Here is an 18,538-nt window from a genome sequence, read left to right as displayed (position 1 = left end):
AATGCAAAATGAACCACTGTCTGATATTGACCGTTACATGTATTCTGTTAATGAAAAATCAATACTGTGTTTTTGAGAATCAGTGCAGTATTGCTAAACATTATATCACAATAGTCCAATATAACAATATGTTTTTATGCTCCCAAAAAACACACTCAGACACACACACAAACACATACACACATCATCATCACCATACACTCTCAAAAATGCCAAAATTATAGAAATCTTTAGAAAGTAGGTTGAGGTATTAAACACTGAGTCATCAAATCTGTACAGTATCTATACATACATCTACAGAAGTAAGCAGACGCAGAGGGGCCTCTCCCAGAGTCTTTCCGAAACTCCGAGTCTGAATGAGTTTTATCTCATCCGCAGCTCGAGCCTCGTGATTGAGGTTACCCTGCGAAAAGGTACGGGCGGAAAATGAGTCACTTTAACAAATGTCAAAACGCTGCTGTCAGGCTGCTCTGAAAGGCAAACAAAAAGAAAAAAGAGCAGAAACAAATCAATATCTAAAAGTAATCCCGCTCCCACCTAGACGAGTCTTCTCATCACAACAAAAAAAGTTTTGACGTGATGAAAAGAGATGCAATCAACAATAAGTGCGCTCCAATTGTTGTCTGAAATATGTCACCATTTCCAGCATTTCATTCGTCTGAATGCTGAGAGGTAGATCCAAAATATTGCAGCTTCACCTCGGTCAGACAAAGAATCAAAACCTCGAGAAATGGCATTTACGTTATTGATCCAGGCCTGATGCTTGATGCCTCTGCAGCTTGAACACATTATATTTTAAAGAAAAAAAAGCCTCCTCTTACAATATCCAGCAGCTGCAATTGCTGGAAAAGCACAGAATCTATGCCAATCCCTGTAAGCCTTAATATAACTCAACAATCATTCTCAGCAATCAGCGGGACGCCTGGCTTCTGTAACTGTCCACTTTTGTTTTTCAGTGGCTACCGTCTATATCCATATGATCTGAAATGAGATATGAGGAAGAAATTATGGCATGGATGATTTGTTGAGCTCAGGGCTGCACAATGCATCGTTTTTACATTGTTATTGCAATGTGCAAATGCGTAATAGTTACGTCACTGGATGTGCATTGTCTTGTACAATATCAAATTCATGTTTTTTTATTTATATTTCACATAAATCACATTATTCTTATTTTCCTCACCACATGTAGCAGAGGCAGAATATATCTGTTAATTATAATTTATTTAACTCTATTACTAGATACACTGAGTGCATTTTTAGTCTCATGGCATGCTTAATCACTGACTTACAGAGAAATTTGATTAAAATGCATATATATTTTTAATATCGCATTATAGGGGTCTGCTATATCGTATTGTACACGGGGAAAATGTTATCAATTTTAAATTATACAAACAGTAAATCTCAATTATAATGGAATGTTGTCTTGAAAGTAGTCTATTTTGTATATGTTTTACTATTTACTGTGACACTTTAATAGTACAATATTTAATACTGACAATATTTCTTAACATTTCAAATTCCATATAGAAATATTGGTATTTAAAGAATTTATTTACAGAAAATAGAAATGGTCAAAATAACAAGATGCCATGCTTTCAGAATGTTTCATAAAGTTCATAAACATTTAGAAACAACAATAATAATAATGTTATTATTCGTTTTGGCATGCTCCCCACCAGTCTTTCACACTGCTTTTGAGTGACCTTGGCGTAAAATTGCAAGCAAAATTAAATTTTGGAAAATGTTTTATTTAATAGAGATAAAACTATAAAATTTAATTTATTGCAGTAACAATACATTCATTTACACATATACTGTACATTGCAATATTAGTTCAGCCCTAGTTAGGCCTGTTAAGCTTTCTGAGATTTCTCTGCTTTATTTTAGTCTCCATAGTTTTACACTGAAAAACTTTTTTTTGATCTTTTTTAACATTTTTTTCTGCACCATATGTTACAGTTTGTAACATTTCGGCTGTTTTAAGAATTAAGGAATTTCCAGCAGCGTTAGATTCATGCTCCCCCTCACACACCCACCACTAGTAGCACATTCATCCCAACCGGTGTCACTTGCCATTATCAATTATCCATTAGACAGTGTAATATTCGGCCAATATTGCAGTCGTGTGACTGGGAGATTTTACAGTGATCAAAACCGACAAATCTGATTTAAAGAGCAGGCATAAATAAGAGGCACGTGCCCTCACCAATATGCCTGATGAATAATGGATGTGTGTTTTGTAATCATTTTCCAATATCGCACCGCTTTCCTCAGCTCTGCTCGGGGAGGATCATTTTTGCCTGCACTCCATTTTATCTCTTCCCCTCTTTGCTGTGTTTTTTTTTTTTTTTATTTCTCTTCCCGAAGCAGCGAAACATACCACAAATGTCACCGACACCAAAATGAGGAGGTTAAAAATCCAACCGGGACTCTCGCATTAGCATTTCTAAAGATTTCCGTGATGTCTTCATGGCTTCACGCAACTGTCTTCCTCCTCTCTAGAGGGGTGTGGATGGATGGAAGAGGAAAAAAGGAGGAAGAAGTTCGGGAGCTAAAATAAGAGATATAAGGTAAATTCAGCCCATCTCCGGCTTCTCCACCCCAGATGAAGATGAATGTGGCAGCGTCTGAGCTGAGCGCTAATGACAGATGTCAGTACGTGTGAGCCTGGCAGGAGAGGAGCTGATGGCTGCATGCCATGCTCATGGTGTGCTGATAATAGGGGCTGTAGGTCACATGACTCTTTTTCACCAGAGTTGTGTGCTCCCAATTGAGGCCATCATCAGCTCTGGATCTGAAAAATCCTCCACACGACCTGCTTCCTTAACACGGCTCGGCCCTCTTACAGCAGTCTTTGTTCATTAAAGAGTGAAACCTAATTTTACCTCATACACCAACTGTAGTGTCTGGAGCTTGCTTTCCTATGTTTGTAATCGAGCTAATGGGCTAACATGCTGTAAAGCTAACAAGCTAACAATAAGCTTATACTGACCTAAAGCACTGCATAGGACTACTTGAGTCAATCCAATAGCAGCTTAGTAAATTCTTTCAAACAAACTGGCTAATGTGGTTTCTGACAATAATTAGCAGACTGGTACAAAAAAGGCAAAGCTAAAAGCAATATTATCAACTAATGCTGCAGCAAAAATACTATTTTGACAGTCAACTATTGAATAGATTATAAAAATGAATGAATATTTTGATTATAAATCACTAAAATGCCAAATAACCCTCCCTTGTGTAGCTATTGGTTTTAAAATATAGCTTGTGGTTGTTTTATGCATTTCCTAACAGTGAAAACAAGGAATATGAATACCTTAAAATGAACTTTCTGTTAAAATGTATAAAGGACACTATGACTGTAACCGTAAAAAAATAGATATATAAAGGAGTAGCAATAAAACATGAAGAAACTAAATTAATTTTCCCTTAATTTCTTTAATTTCCCTTAATTAGTTTTCCCTTCGATTTCTTAATTAATTTAAGTGACTTTCATTTTAACACTCTTTTTGTTCATTTGTTTTAGTGACTTTTATTTTGTCATTGTATGTTGGTAAAGCAGTTGAATGGAGTTACTGACTCTCCTGCGCAATTCTTTTTTTCTTTCATTTATATGCCAAGAATTTGGAATAAAGGTTATTTTGCATCACAAATAATTTCTAGTTAGCGTGAGAAACATGCGTGTTGACGTCATCAACTAATGGACAATTTATTAAATTTCCAACTACTTAGCTCTGCGATTTTATTCAGCTCAGTGAATTAATCATAGCACCCCATTACCCACCATCTTGTAGCTTCAAATTTGTTAATATTACAGTAGATATAGATAACAGTACTGGATGAATTAATACCAGACATTATTAATACCGTGTTAACTGCAACTAATAGATGAGATACTGGTTGTAGAGTAGTTGTAAATGTAGCAGCAATATCTCTGTTAATGCATAAGTTGTTGTTTTTGAACGTAATAGAGATGCCTTTACTTATAAATACAGTAAATACATCTATATGTATTATATATTATATATATTATGTATAATATATATAATGACAGCAAGATATTTCTTGCAGTATTTTCAGATGAGCCCTAACTCTAAAGCATGGGACATAGAAACAAACACAGCTATTAGCTCATCATTACTGTCAAACAATGAATAAATAATGAATAATTAAACATAAAAAGTATAGCTACTGTAAAACTATAGTTAATATAATTCAATGTTAGAAACCAAATAAGCAAATGAAATAAGATTGCTACAAAACTAAAGAAGCAAACTTTATATAACAAACACGTTCCTACGATTCAGAAAGGGGTAAATGGTTTTAATGATATATTTTACTTATGTTCTCTCTGCTTTTAAACCATGGACCCTTACATATAAGCACATAGCAGAATATAACAGAAATATAAATATATTTATTTAACAGGAATATAATAGGTCCCACTGGCAGCTGTCTTGTTACGGAATAGTGCACTCACTAATACTAATAAGCCTGACCAAAAAGAAGCCCACCCATATAGAAACAGACTGGTAATCCCCAATCCTCCCACTTTATATAGGAAAAGACTCCAAACAAGGACAAGTGCGGGCAGTTGCGCGAGCAGTCTCTCTGGGATCTGGCTGGGAGTTTGGCCCGCCCCTCAGAGCTGCGCTATCACATGGCCACAGAGCAGATAACTCATGCAAATCCCACTGTTTTCTGACACTGTGTGATTGCGACAGTGGCAGCGGCCGGCGCAGGTGAGCCGGGCCGTGAGATGAATGCCTGTGGGGGCTTGTTATGGCACAAGGTGAGAGCGGCATTAATCACCCTCTTCTCCGCACTCTGCACTTCCCATTTCTAGCCCTGCACCCAAGTCCAGATTGATTTTTAATTGCCCCTGCCGTGTGGATATAGATCATGTTTTCCCTGCGTGAATGGCGGGGAGTGAACGGGCCCCTCTTGTTGAGGAAGAGCGAATAGAGGAGAAATTTTAAGCGTTACGCGTGGCAAGCATGAACTCAATCACTCAAACGGCCTTCACGCCTGGTGGCCGATAAGCATCGGCGCCCGAGCGGCAGCCGTTCCAGGAGTAACCCGCTCCCTCCCTGCGGAACGGTAAATATTGACACTCCGTCATTTGATTTGGGGGGATTTAGCCTCCCTTATTCCAAGCGTTTCACTGATTTAGTAACTAAAAATACTCTACTGTGTTCTCACTCAAAAAAAAGACAAACTCTCAATTCTTCAAGATTACTGATGACACTGACGGTCAATCACGAGGGCAAATCAAATCTCTTTGACACTTTGATCATTAAGGGGCAGTTTCCCAGACATGGATTTTAAATGGAGATTTTCAATGGAAAGGAAAATATAGTCTGTGACTAGGCTTAATCCATGTCTGGGAAACTGACCCTAAAGGTTTAACTGGTCATTAGATTATTAGACTCATCTTTATTAACCATCTATGTGGGTCCTCACTACAAATCCATACTTTTAATTCCTCATTTGTTTAAACTGTAACTAAAACCAAACATCTAAGTATTAAACAAAGTCAGCTCTGACTAATCTGCAAGATTTTCTGGAGATTCACTAAGAAAGACCTGAGGTTCTTGTATCATACACCTACTTCCTCCTATATAAATAAAGGTAAAGGTGCTACAAAGGGTTCTTTAAAGGATGCCATAGACTGGACAATTTTGAATCCATATAGATCCCTGTCCAGTAAGTGTAATTGTAAAGAACCTTTTCATCAAGAAAGTAATACAATCATATGATGTTACATTTTACATATTCATACTAATATATTTGCAATGGTATAACTCATGTAATAACTAGCAGGAAAAACTATTGAAATGTCAAATCTAATGGCTGGACCCTTAAATTTGGATTATTAAATCACATTGTCTTAATATCACTATTAAGTCACATTTTGATCATGTATACGTTATTTTTTTTGCCACAGAATGAGGTATGTTAAAGCTATAAAATGTAAAGGTTCTTTCAATAGAAACTCCATTTAATATACTGTGTAGTCCAAGACTAGGCTTAATCCCTGTCAGACCCTAGTTCAAACTGTTAATTCAACCTATAAGTGTGTAATCTACACAGTAACTAAATACAGAAATGTGTCCAGTGTGTAGACATTCATTAGAATGCACTACATTGGGCATCAGTTTCTGTCAGGCTGTCTATCTGTCAGTCTATGTGTCAGTCTGCAGTCATGACAGTACTTGAGTGGCCACCCAAGCCTCTCTCTCTTTTTAATGCACACCTTGGTCTGCAAGGGACACGTTTTCATCAAGCACCAGGCAACACACACGCACTTCCATGAACACAAAGCGTGAAAAGTAACATGTATAGAGAATTTTACTTACGATATATTGAGTATCACAGAATCACAGTATCATGAACTAGGGGTGGGCGATACGGCTCTAAAATAATATCACGATATTTCAGGGTATTTTTGCGATAACGATATACTTGGCGATATAGGAAAACTAAAATAATTCATTCATTTCAGGAATATAGTATAACAGTATAACATTATAATCATAATGTGGCAAAATAAATAGTATAGCATAAAATAATATAATGCAGCAAATAATATTGCAGAATATTTAGTGCATGCATATAAACTGCAAACTAAAACAATTAAACAACAAATACACCTAAAGCTTCACAGTAAATAATAGACTACTTTTAAGACAGAACAGCCCTATTATCACGATATGGATTTTTAATATCATGATATTTCTGTGTCACGATATATTATATACAATATAATATTACCCACCCCTATCGTAAAGTATCATAGAAAAATGTCTTACGATATTTTGAGTATCACAATATCACACTCATTAGGTATCGTAGAGAACTGTCTTACAATATATTAGGTCTTGCAGAATCAATGTATCGCAAAGTATCATAGAGAATTGTCTTACGATATATTGAGTATCACAGAATCACTGTATCGCAAAGTATCATAATCATCTTGTGATATATTGAGTATCGCAAAATAAGTGTATTGCAAAATATCATAGAGACCGGTCTTATATATACTATACAATATATATATATATATATATATATATATATATATATATATATATATATATATATATATATATATATATATATATATATATACGCAGTATCCTGGAGTATCTTTGAGAATTGTCTTACAATATATTGAATATCACAGTATTGTGAAGCATCGTAGAAAATTGTCTTACGATATACGAGTATTGCAAAATCACAGTATCATGATATCATCATTATTGTGGTCAAGTTACCATAATAATACCATTTTATGAGATGCCCTTTGATTTTCACCCCTAGTAAAACACAGATCATTCACTTGCTGTGTGTCTCGAAATCTACATACCGTAGATTCAGCAGCGAGTCTCAGGCAGTGCATAAACAAGGCCGTTTGTATTTGGGAAGGAGTTATATTATTGAGACGGCTCAGCATCTCATCCCTCCGTCTGACTGAGAGTGTTATGAGTGCAGCGTACGAGGGCTGGCTGAGTGGTATCTGAGGCGGGAGGGCTTTTCCGGAACTCAGGTCACAGTGACTGAGGGCTATCCCTACATAATTTAATCACATTGCTCTATCTCTCCGCTGCGCCGTGCAGTCCGGAGGAGCGAGGCGCTCTCCCATGCTCAACAAGCTCCCATGATAAGCCTGTTATTTTAGTCCAGAGCAGCCCGTCTCTGAGCCTTGGCCTAGTATCTGTAGCTACAAATGGGATTCTAAGGGTATCTACTGTATATGCGCTATGTGTTTGTTTATATATACTGCATATGTCTATATGTTAGGGGTGTAACAATACACAAAAATCACAGTTTGGTTTTTGGTACGGTGGATGGAAAAAATAAAGAGGCTGGGCATTCTGTGTAGCCGCACCTTTATTACCTTCATAATAAATATGGATCTTCATTATGACAATGTTTTGTTTTTTGGGATGGAATGTTGTAACGCGGCTCGAGCACTTTTTTTATTAAATGCTTGAAACCAGGGTTCTCTTCTACTGTCGACAACAGCATTGCTTGAACTTTCTAAGCATATTACTGGATGCATTTCAGTGCTTAATAAATATAAGTATTAGATTGCTAAAATTAAAATATATTAGTGATGTCAATCACTTAAAAACTAACTAAAAATCATTAATATATTTTTTAAAGCTGGAAATTCCCAGTATTATTGTGAGGGGACAGTAATAATAGTATAGCAGAGTAGATCATTATAATATAATAAAATATATTATAATATACATATATAATATATAGACTATAATATCTCAGAAAGAGAGAGACAAACACACAGACAGCACGAGAGAAAGAGAGAGAAAGAGAAAAAGGAAAAACAGTACAAGCGCCTAACCCTGCGTTAAGTTTATCAGTGCTGTCAACATTTTTGCATTAACCCAAGCAGACTCATTTGGAAACTATATTTTACCAAGTTTGGACCCAACATTCTTGCATATTTCACTTGTTTCAAAGAGCCTGGTGACATATGTGTCACACAGTGATTTTATTTAGTGATTTAACACAGTCACTACTGTCTTTTTATTTATATTGAAATATGGATTAAATCTCATAACTAACACTCATGCTGCTACAACTCTCTCCTCTCTGCGTTCCTTTCAATCTGATTCTCTTTGTCTTTCTCTGTCTCTTTCTCTCTCTCTCTCTCTCTCTTTCATCTCTCTCTCTCTTTCTTTTTCTGTGTCTCTTTCTCCCTCAAACACACATACAAAGACATAAGACATGTGATTGATTAATTGCCCTTAATCACAGCAAATTGTGCAATTATTTAGTCATTTTTCTGTAATCGATGGACAGCCCACAGACAACATGTTTGTGTATACATGTGTATGTAGTTGTGAGGTGTTATCTTGTGAGCGAGGTTGACTACTGGTCAGTGTGCTTATGGCAAGGGGATGTGAATTATCATAGTATGGTTGAGACCAGATAATGGGTCCACTATGGGTGATAATGATCGTGACCGGCCACATTCAATACAGGAGACTAAATACACAGGTCAGTGTAATGTTCGTTAGCTTTAATGGGGCAAGACAAAAGTCATGAGACACAATCCTATCTCCTGCTGCTTTTTGTACTCTAAATCAATCACCACCTAAAATCTCTTAAAAAATACAATTTAAAGAAAAATGAAGCTGAACAAATGCAGAGTTCCCATCTCACTCCATCCTCTGGTTATTTATTAATTGAATAGTAAAAAAACACACACTGAAATCTGATCAAAGAAATAAACGACTGCAGCGATACCTCATCAAAACGCTCCGCACTTGCTAATTACAGGATTTTATGGTGGTTTGACTTTTACACAAATGCGATTGACAACGTTTCAGGTTTGTGCTGCAGCGGTTAAAACAAGCCCCTTAGGAGGATCCCAGGATTCCAAGTGTGTCGACAACAACGACAGTAATGAATGAAACTTGTAGAGTAGCGTACATCTCACCGTCGTTCGTAATTCAGTTATCTCTCAAAACAAAGGTAATGTGGCCATGCTGCAATTAGCCGGAATAACTGCTAATTGAACCATCTGTCTTAAATGATTGCAGACGGGTTGATAAGAATTTCTCCTACTGTGCTGAAAACTTCCTTACAGAGACAGCATGAAGAAATACTGCTTATAAGAAGTCTTATTAGTCCACTGTATATCACACACACACACACACACACACACACAAACACGCACACACACAGAGGGGCCTTTCATTCAGACTTGTATTTTTGGAAATTATATGATCTCAGAAGAGCCCCAACACTAGACACTTTGCACACTTTTATTCTGTAATAATACTTTTATTTTATTTTTAATTTTGTTAATTTTCCTTCTTTTAAATATATTGTTTAAATCATGTTTGATTCATGCTTTATTCTTATTTTATTTTTTATTTCCATTTTTATTGTTATTCTTTTACATGTTTTTTTTATTATTTGACTTGACTTCTAATTTGTAAAGCACTTTGAATGACTATTGTGTATGAAACGTGCTATATAAATAAACTTGCCTTGCCCTACCTTGCCCAGAAATAATTGCAAAAAAATATATTATTGTCATTTTAAGACCACTTATAAAGTCTAATTATAGTACAATAGCAAAATATGACATTTAAACATGACTTTTAATAACATTACTTTTTATATTTAAGAATATTTAGACATTAAAGTTTGTATTTATGGTTAGATGATGTAAATAAATAAAACATACATAAAATAAAATCAGTTTTTTGGCATATCATACTCACCAAGTATAGATACTTAGATTATTTTACAATAAGAGTACATTGATTAACATTAAGTGCTTACAGTAGAATGTCTCAACTAATTATTAACAGACACTTGTTAAGACAATATTAGATATTTTATTATATTTATTATTATTATTATTATTATTATTATTATTATTATTATTATTATTATTATTATTATTATTATTATTATTTACAATATTATTAAGCATTCAAATGTAGTCATGTTGAATAATGTCTTAATCAATGTCAATTAATAATTAGTTCAAACATTATTTTACCATTTAACAATGTTTATAACTAAGAGTAGACGAGTAGTAAGAAATGTTATTTGTGGCTTGTATTGTAAAGTGTTAGCAAATTATTAAATAACTCAAATAACTTGATAGCATAGTCATTATCATGACAGACTTACGAATATACAGTGTATCCACAAATCCATGTTACATTTTTCAGCAACCATCTTCAAAAAGGGTGTGTGTGAGAGTGTGTGTTTGGATCCATATTTGTGTGTAGATGATCAAGATCGCACTCTGTGCCTCCACTTCTGAGCATGTAGATGTTTGTTCTTATGAAAGCGGGAAGCGGGACTGTACTCTGATTGTTCAACATCAATATAGACACACAGCTATCTGTTTGTACATGTCAGAGCAGCTTATGCGCTTGCATTCGTGTCTTTATCTGAGCCTGTTAGCGGGTCGCTAACCAGGTATATACCCGTACAGCTACAGCAGTACCCAGTGTCAGCTGCATCAAGACCCAGTGTTCCCTCAGTGATCCTGCAGGAAGTTTGTGTGTTTAACTTCTGAGATAAGGTCAGTCGGCCTTCTCGCAGACTTCAAACCAGTACCGTACAGTACGGCTGCTCTGGAGATGGACCATTAGCACTCGCTACAGTCTAAAGTGCACTTTGTCTCACGGCCAAACTACAATACTTCACTTTATATCCTGTGGATTGAATTACAGATTAGAGAGATCGCAGGCTGGCTCGCCGGGTGGACGGCTCTAACACATGCAAAGCATCAACAAACCCTATTTAAAAAGGCAATCTTTTTTCTTCAATATCCAACTCTGGAAAAAAATGAAGAAACCACTTCAGTTTCTGAATCAGTTTCTTTGATTTTGCTATTTATAGGTATATGTTTGAGTAAAATTAACATTGATGTTTTGTTCTATGAACTACAGACAAAATTTCTCCCAAATTCCAATTAGAAATATTGTCATTTAGAGCATTTATTTGCAGAAAATGAGAATAAATAACAAAAAAGACGCAGAGCTTTCAGACCTCAAAAAATGCAAAAAAAAAAAAAAAAAAAAACAAGTTCTTAATCAAAAAGTTTTAAGAGTTCAGAAATCAATATTTGGTGGAATAACCCTGGTTTTAATTTTGGCATGTTCTCCTCCACCAGTCTTACACACTGCTTTTGGATAACTTTATGCCTTTACCCCTGGTGCAAATATTTAAGCAGTTCAGCTTGGTTTGATGGCTTATGATCATCCATCGTCCTCTTGATTATATTGCAGAGGTTTTCAATTTGCTAAAATCAAGGAAAAACATCATCTTTAAATTGTCTCTTACTTTTTTCAGAGCTATATATTGCAATAAGTGCTGGTAACATCATTGTGGTAATGCACGTGATACATTAAAAAAAACTTGCATTAGTTTCTTTTTTAATGCAAATTAATTTTAAAAAATGCTCTAGTCTCCACCTGCCAAGGCCTGAGGTACTTGCTCCACCTCTTGCCGCATCTGACTTATGTGCTGTCATATATTTGTCATATGTTTTTTTTTCTTTACGAAACTGTCCAATAGACACTAAGCCACTAAGGACACACCTATCACATTAGAAATCTGTAAATCTTCATCAGACTAAGAAATATATAAATACTGTAGTTTACAGCTGCTGGAGATGCTGCAATCTACTGGGTCTTCAATGTATACTTAAATCTAAGTTGTTGAATCCAAATGCAACCAAAGTCAATAAGCTGACCTGCACCTCTTGAAATTTAGCTGTTACTAAAGGTACAGTGAACCGAACTGAAGACTGGCCAACAATGTTGCTAAAAACATGGAAAATCAATATGTAGTTTCCAGAAACTGGGTTTACGTTGCTACAAATCCTCTTATATTTGGATCCATATACAGTAGAGTAGTTCGCCATTGGATTTAATGCATTTCGGGTTTGTACTGTATAAGTTCCACCAGAAATGGTTGTTATTTGGTACAACATACAGTGGAACCCATAGGAATGTACACACACTACGCAAAACGAAAAATAATAACTGACATAGGCAATGTCCCTACTCATTCAACAAACCAAAATTCTTTCACCTGCCACCCACTGCAGGTACCCATATGTCCCACAGATCAGCAAATGTTCTAAGAGTGCTATAGTTTCAAAGCCTTCAAAAATCATGGTGTTTATAGGGAAGCTTCTGGAGACCATTCACAATGCAAGAGTTATGACATGATATCAATTCTCTCTGGTAGGGGTACAAGGATTAGTTGATATAATTGGTAAAAAAAGAAATGATGTCGACTTGAAATTGTGACAATCACAGGTGTGCAAACTTGAGCAGGTAAAACATGCATTGAAACAGGAAGCAGAGATTGAGGGCATGACAGAAAAAAATATTCGACTAATTGAAAAATTACTTACAATTGACAGATTAGTTGGCAATAAAAACAGCTGCAATAGTTGCATCTCTACTCTTTAGCCAAGTTTAGCTTCACTTGACTTTCTTCACTCTCACTATTCAGCTTACACAATGAGGCTGGGGGGATACAAACAAAGTTAAGGAGAGAGTGAAGTGCATGTAAAATCAACTGAGCTGATAACTATAAGGAACATCTACCTGCTGCCCCTCTGAGCCACATGCAGAGAGAAATAAAAAAACAAGTGGACAAAAGTAGAAGTATGTGAAGACAGGAGAATCCTCAAGACTTCAGCCTAGATAACAGCAGAACCCTCAAGACTCTATCCTTCAAGATCCAGCCTACAGCCTAGAGAGTTAGTGATCTTCTCTAGTGGTCTTTTTAACCAGTTAGAGTCAACTCCTCCAATCAGAGCATAAGTCTCAGTCTCAGTCTCTGTTTCACTCACTATATTCAGATATTTGCAGCAAAGCAAGACATGTCATCCAAAGCCAGAGCAAAAGCAGTAATAGTTTAGAAATAACTCATCAAAACACACAGAAACCCACCAATTCAAAAAGTGTAGAACAGACAGAACCCCCCAAAAACCAAGAGAGGAACCCACTAGAACAGACAGAAACTCACCAGAAGTGAGAAAACCCCACCAGAACAGAGAGAACTTTTCCATAACCAAGAGAGAAACCCAACAGAACAGACACAAACACACCAGAAGAGAAAGAATTTCACCAAAACCAAAAGAGGAAACTATAAGAACAGACAAAACCCCCAACAGACCAGACATAACTCTACCAAAACTAATAGAGAAAGCCTTCAGAACAGACAGAAACCCACCAGAGCAGACAGTCATCCACTAAAGCAGACAGAACCCCACCAGAACAGACAGAACCTTTTCAAAATCAGAAGAGGATCCAACCAGAACAGACAAAAACCAACCAAGGCAGACAGAAACCAATCAGAGCAGACAAAGCACTACCAGAACAGACAGAAATCCACCAAAACAGACAGAAATCCACCAAAACAGACATAACTCTACCAAAACCAAGAGAGGAACCCACCAGAACTGACAGAAACCCACAACAACAGAGAGGAACCCACCAGTGCTGGAACGCTGTCTTCTCTCAAACTTTTCCTCCTCCTCCTCTTTTTTTATCGTTCCTGATTGTCTTCCTCTCTCTTTTTCTTTTCTTTCTTCAGTAGTCGTCTTCTTTTTCTTGTTTCTCAGGCTCTCACACTCTTTCTTCCTCTCTCTCCTCCTCTCGTGCGTTTTCAGAGCGCGCACGCTGGAAACTTCTTTAGCCCCCCTGTATGCTCATCATTTTTGGAGGGGTGGTGCGCGTGGTGGTGATGGGGGGGAGGGGGAGGTGGGTTAAAAGCCGACGGGGAGCGAGCGAGCGAGCAGGGGAGACGGAAAGCAACGGAGGAGACTGTGCAAAGAGAGAGAGAGAGAGAGAGAGAGAGAGAGGGAGGGAGAGAGAGAGAGAGAGAGAGAGAGGGAGGGAGGGGAGAAGAAGGAATGGAATGGGGGCAGCACCAATGAGGCGGAGCGATGGAAAGCAAAGCAAGGATGGGCAGAGAGGAGACAGCAGACAGAGAAAAAGAGAGAGAGAGAGAGAGAGAGAGAGAGAAAGAGAGAGCGTGCGCAGAGGAAGAGAGGGAAGAGAGGCAGTGGAGCCTTCCCCTCAGCATCATGCCTCTCACATCCTCAGCTCAGCCTGCAGCTCCTCCTGCACGCGCATACACACACGCGCATGCACACAGACACACACACACATATATACACACAGACAAAGGAACAGGCGCGTGAAGCTCAGCCAGAAGATCAGCAATCCTAATGATACCGCACTTTATATGTTTTTATGTGATTTATGTGTGTTTATATATGTGTGTGTGTGTGTGTGTGTGAGAGAGACAGAGAGAGAGACAGAGAGATAAATAGTAAAATTTGAATGGAATGTAGAATTGAAGTGTTTTAAGTGAAGTTGCTGTTAATATCTCTCTATACCTTTCTCATTTTTTCTATATATGTCTCCCAGTGTTCCTCTATCTCTCTTGCTATATGTCTATCCATATGTTTTTCTGTCTATTTCTCCAAAAACGTCTGTATATATGTACCTATATGTATGTTTATCTATGTCTGTTTTCACTCTATATCTCTTTTTATGTGCCTTTAAGTCTAGATGTTTCTAAATATCTATCTATGTATCTATCTGTATATGTATGTATGTTATGTATATATTTCTCTCTATATATATGTCTATTTATGTACATGTTTATATACATGTTTATATACATTTATATACATGTTTCTATATTTGTCTCTCTCTCCTTCTATATCTGCCTCTGTCTATCAATATGTCTCTTCATCTATCTATCTATCTATACACACATTTAGAAAAATAGATATTTAGAAACATCTAGACTGATAGACACATATAAAAAGATGTAGAGTGATAACAGACATAGATAGACATACAATTAGGTACCTTTACCTATAGAGAGACATTTTTGGAGAAATAGACAGAGACATATAGAAACATATAGATAAATAGAGGGACATACGAGACAGACAGAAAAACATATGAATGGACATATAGTGAGAGAGACAGAGGAACACTGGGAGATATATATTAATATATGTCTTTCTCTCTCTCTCTCTCTCTCTCTCTCTCTATATATACATTATGTCTTGCTGTCTGTCACTCTATTTATGAGACTATGTCTCTCGCGCTTTCTTTTAATCTCTCTTTTTGAGTGTGTGTGCGTGTGTGTTTTTGAGCTGCAGGCTGTCTGCTCCAGGCATCAGTGCCAACCCCATAGGTCCCGTGGTCTGAGTGTGTATGTGTGTGTGTGTGAGAGAGAGAGAAAGAGAGAGAGAGAGAGAGAGAGAGATGTGTCTGCAGTGCTGTATTTAACTTGCTATGAGGGAATTTGGAATACATACACATCTTTAGCAGGACTGTAGCAGTGCTGTAGCTTCCCAGCACAGACCCGTATGTAACCCTTACCAACAGCACCCAGAAGAGCGGCCTGCCACAGCTAATTAATGTCCTCCCTCACTCAGGGCTTTGAACTCCGGCAAAGTAGCAGCACTGTGAAGTGGCAAGATAACTGGCTTAGGAACCAGCCAATCCGTACTGCCAGGCAATTTCCCATACCGGAGAGAGAGAGGGAAAGAGAGAGAGAGAAAGAGAGAGAGAGAGAGAGAGAGAGAGAGAGATGATCTGTCCCTGCCTAGACAAAGGATATCCCACACCTTCCCCAACACACCACGGTTGCAGAACAGGCCTCATTACTGCTGCTCGTCTTCAGCACCAGGGTTTGTTTTTATCCTCCGCGCTTGTTTTACCGCTAAAACCGTGCCGATATGGAAATGCGAGAGCCCGCAAGTTCCCATCCCTCTGACTTCACGAGGAATAACAGGGGCGAAGGCCTCATTTATCTCTAATGGCTCGTTTAAACGGATTACCCTGTGAGACCAATTACACAACAACGTCCAGGCAGATATGTTTCCAAACAATGCCCCAACAAAGTCCCCATCAGTGATTTCCGATAAATTAATTACAGGTCAGCTAAAGCTACACTTCTTGACATTTCAGCACACAAGGCCAACAAGCACAAAGATCAACCCCAACAGGACTGTTTAGGCTCAGTTTCCCTTCACACATGAACTTCTTAAAGCCCTGTTCAGAATCGGCCGTCACTGATTACTGATTCCACCAATTAAAGCCAGCATAAACTAGAAAATTGCATTTCCTGTAAGAAACGCAGACTTGTTGCGAGGCTAAAGTGGTTTAAACTGGGTGTTAAGGTGTTGCTTTGTGGTTGCTATAGAAACTACTTGGCTGCCTGTTTCTTTAAGGTACCAGGTGTACACCTGGTGTATCAGGTGTTTACTGGGTTGTTCCAGGTGGGTTCCAAGTACTTGCTGGGTGTTGCTGAAAATGGGAGGAATAAGCAGTGAAAAAATAATAAACAGATGAGTGCTGGTGAGTATGGCTGTGGATTAGAGCTTGCTCTGGAGGAATACATGAAGTTTGTTGGCCAAAAATAATAATTTTGTGTGAGAAAAAGTGTGTGAAAAACACAGAACTAAAGATATTTCCACGGGTTGCTAAGGTGTTGCTATGTGGTTGCTATAGGAATTGGTTGGTTGCAGAAGTGTTTAGTGAGTGGTTCCTGGTAGTTGCTAGGTGTTGCTGAAAATGAATAGCCATTCTTTACTATAAAACTACAGAGAACACTGAACACAGACTTGTTTTGCTGCTGAATTTATTCCTACTGGTGGCTAAGATGTTGTAAGGTGGTTGCCGAGGTGTTGCTGTGGTATAGCTGGTAGCTCCGGTGTTGCTAGGTGGTTGTTGAAGTGTTGCTATGGTATATTTGGCTGCTTTATTGTTGTGTGTAATACATCTATATCCATATATAATATATGAGTTTTAAATTTTAAACTGAATTACTTAAGATAAAGTAACTTTTCAATAATACTCCAACTTTCTGAGATGCACTAGTAGTGTATAAGGTTTGTGTGACAGCACAGTAATGAGATTTGTAATACCAGAAGGATACATCAGGGTGTTGTTAGGCAAAATAGTGCCTAGAAAAATATTTTCTGTTTTTCAGATTAACAACTATTATATAATTGTCAGCATTACCTGAAATGACTCAAAACACCTGTAAGTCTCCTGATGGTTGTAGGTCCTCTGATGGTATTAAATAAAATGGCTGTAGACATCACAATCGCCGGCTTCCCTCCCAGCATCTGCAAGGGAAATCCAAGTCACTAAGCTTGTACCTTTTTACGCCAGATTTCTCTGAATAATTGTATTTACATCACAACTATTTAATTATCCATACACTGTTTATCAACTGTATCTTACACCATCCACATATGTGTGATTGGCACCCGTGCATTAAGCACTTTGCCACTCTGTGCACCCTGTCTCTGCCAAGATAACATCACTGTCAACATATCTTCTCTCAGAGTGCAGAGCTGCACGAGGAGAAAAAGAATACGTATAAAGACATCTGAGGTCGTTCCTCTGAAGAAGATCTCTCTAGATCCTTCAGTTGAGTTGTTGGACCTCACTTGTAGACTCTCCTCGTCAGCTCAGCATTCGGTTTTTAAAGCGGTTTAGGTCACATGATGCCAATCCAAGATAGAAGAATGCACTGCAGGTCAAAATATTGCACGCTTGGCTAGGATAGCCCATGTTTATTACTGTATCTATTATTTATCTCCTGACTGGTTTACCGTGCAGGGCTGAAGCTCAGAGAGTGGACAGCTCCCGGTGCTGAAATCAAGCAGCTGCTGAGTCCTGGCACTGTACACAGCATTACAAGAGGAAGGAAGGGTGAAGAAAGACAGCAGTGAGGGTGGGTTGAAAGTAGAGATGGGTATCACCAATGATTTATATGATTTAATATTGATTTATTTAGGAATATTTCATTTTGTTAAGATTTTCAGAGAACAGACATAACACATTGTAGTTGTAGAAGGAAAACCTACCATTATTAAAAACATTAGTTTATACTAGGGGTGGACAATATTATATCGTATACAATATATCGTGACACAGAAATATCGTGATATTAGGGCTGTTCTTTCTTAAAA

The 18,538-nt window shown here is 37.5% G+C and overlaps 1 protein-coding gene across 6 annotated transcripts in view; it reads right to left on the bottom strand.

The window, feature by feature from the left end:
* myt1lb (myelin transcription factor 1-like, b) overlaps window positions 1–18,300 on the bottom strand; it is a 196,315-nt gene extending 178,015 nt beyond the window's left edge. For 2 of the 6 annotated variants that reach the window (XM_049463881.1, XM_022673124.2), the window contains exon 1: window positions 14,023–14,576. The gene's annotated coding sequence lies outside the window, so the exon portion shown is untranslated. Of the gene's footprint in view, window positions 1–14,022; window positions 14,608–17,579; window positions 17,687–18,178 lie in introns of those variants that run through there. The other 4 variants (XM_049463879.1, XM_049463883.1, XM_049463882.1 and 1 more) reach the window with 4 other exon arrangements.
* Window positions 18,301–18,538: the final 238 nt, after the last annotated feature.

This window comes from Astyanax mexicanus, chromosome 14 (genome assembly GCF_023375975.1).
Source record: "Astyanax mexicanus isolate ESR-SI-001 chromosome 14, AstMex3_surface, whole genome shotgun sequence".
Lineage (NCBI taxonomy): Eukaryota > Metazoa > Chordata > Actinopteri > Characiformes > Acestrorhamphidae > Astyanax > Astyanax mexicanus.
Note: the sequence above shows the minus strand (reverse complement) of the source record. Positions and strands in the feature narration are given on the sequence as shown.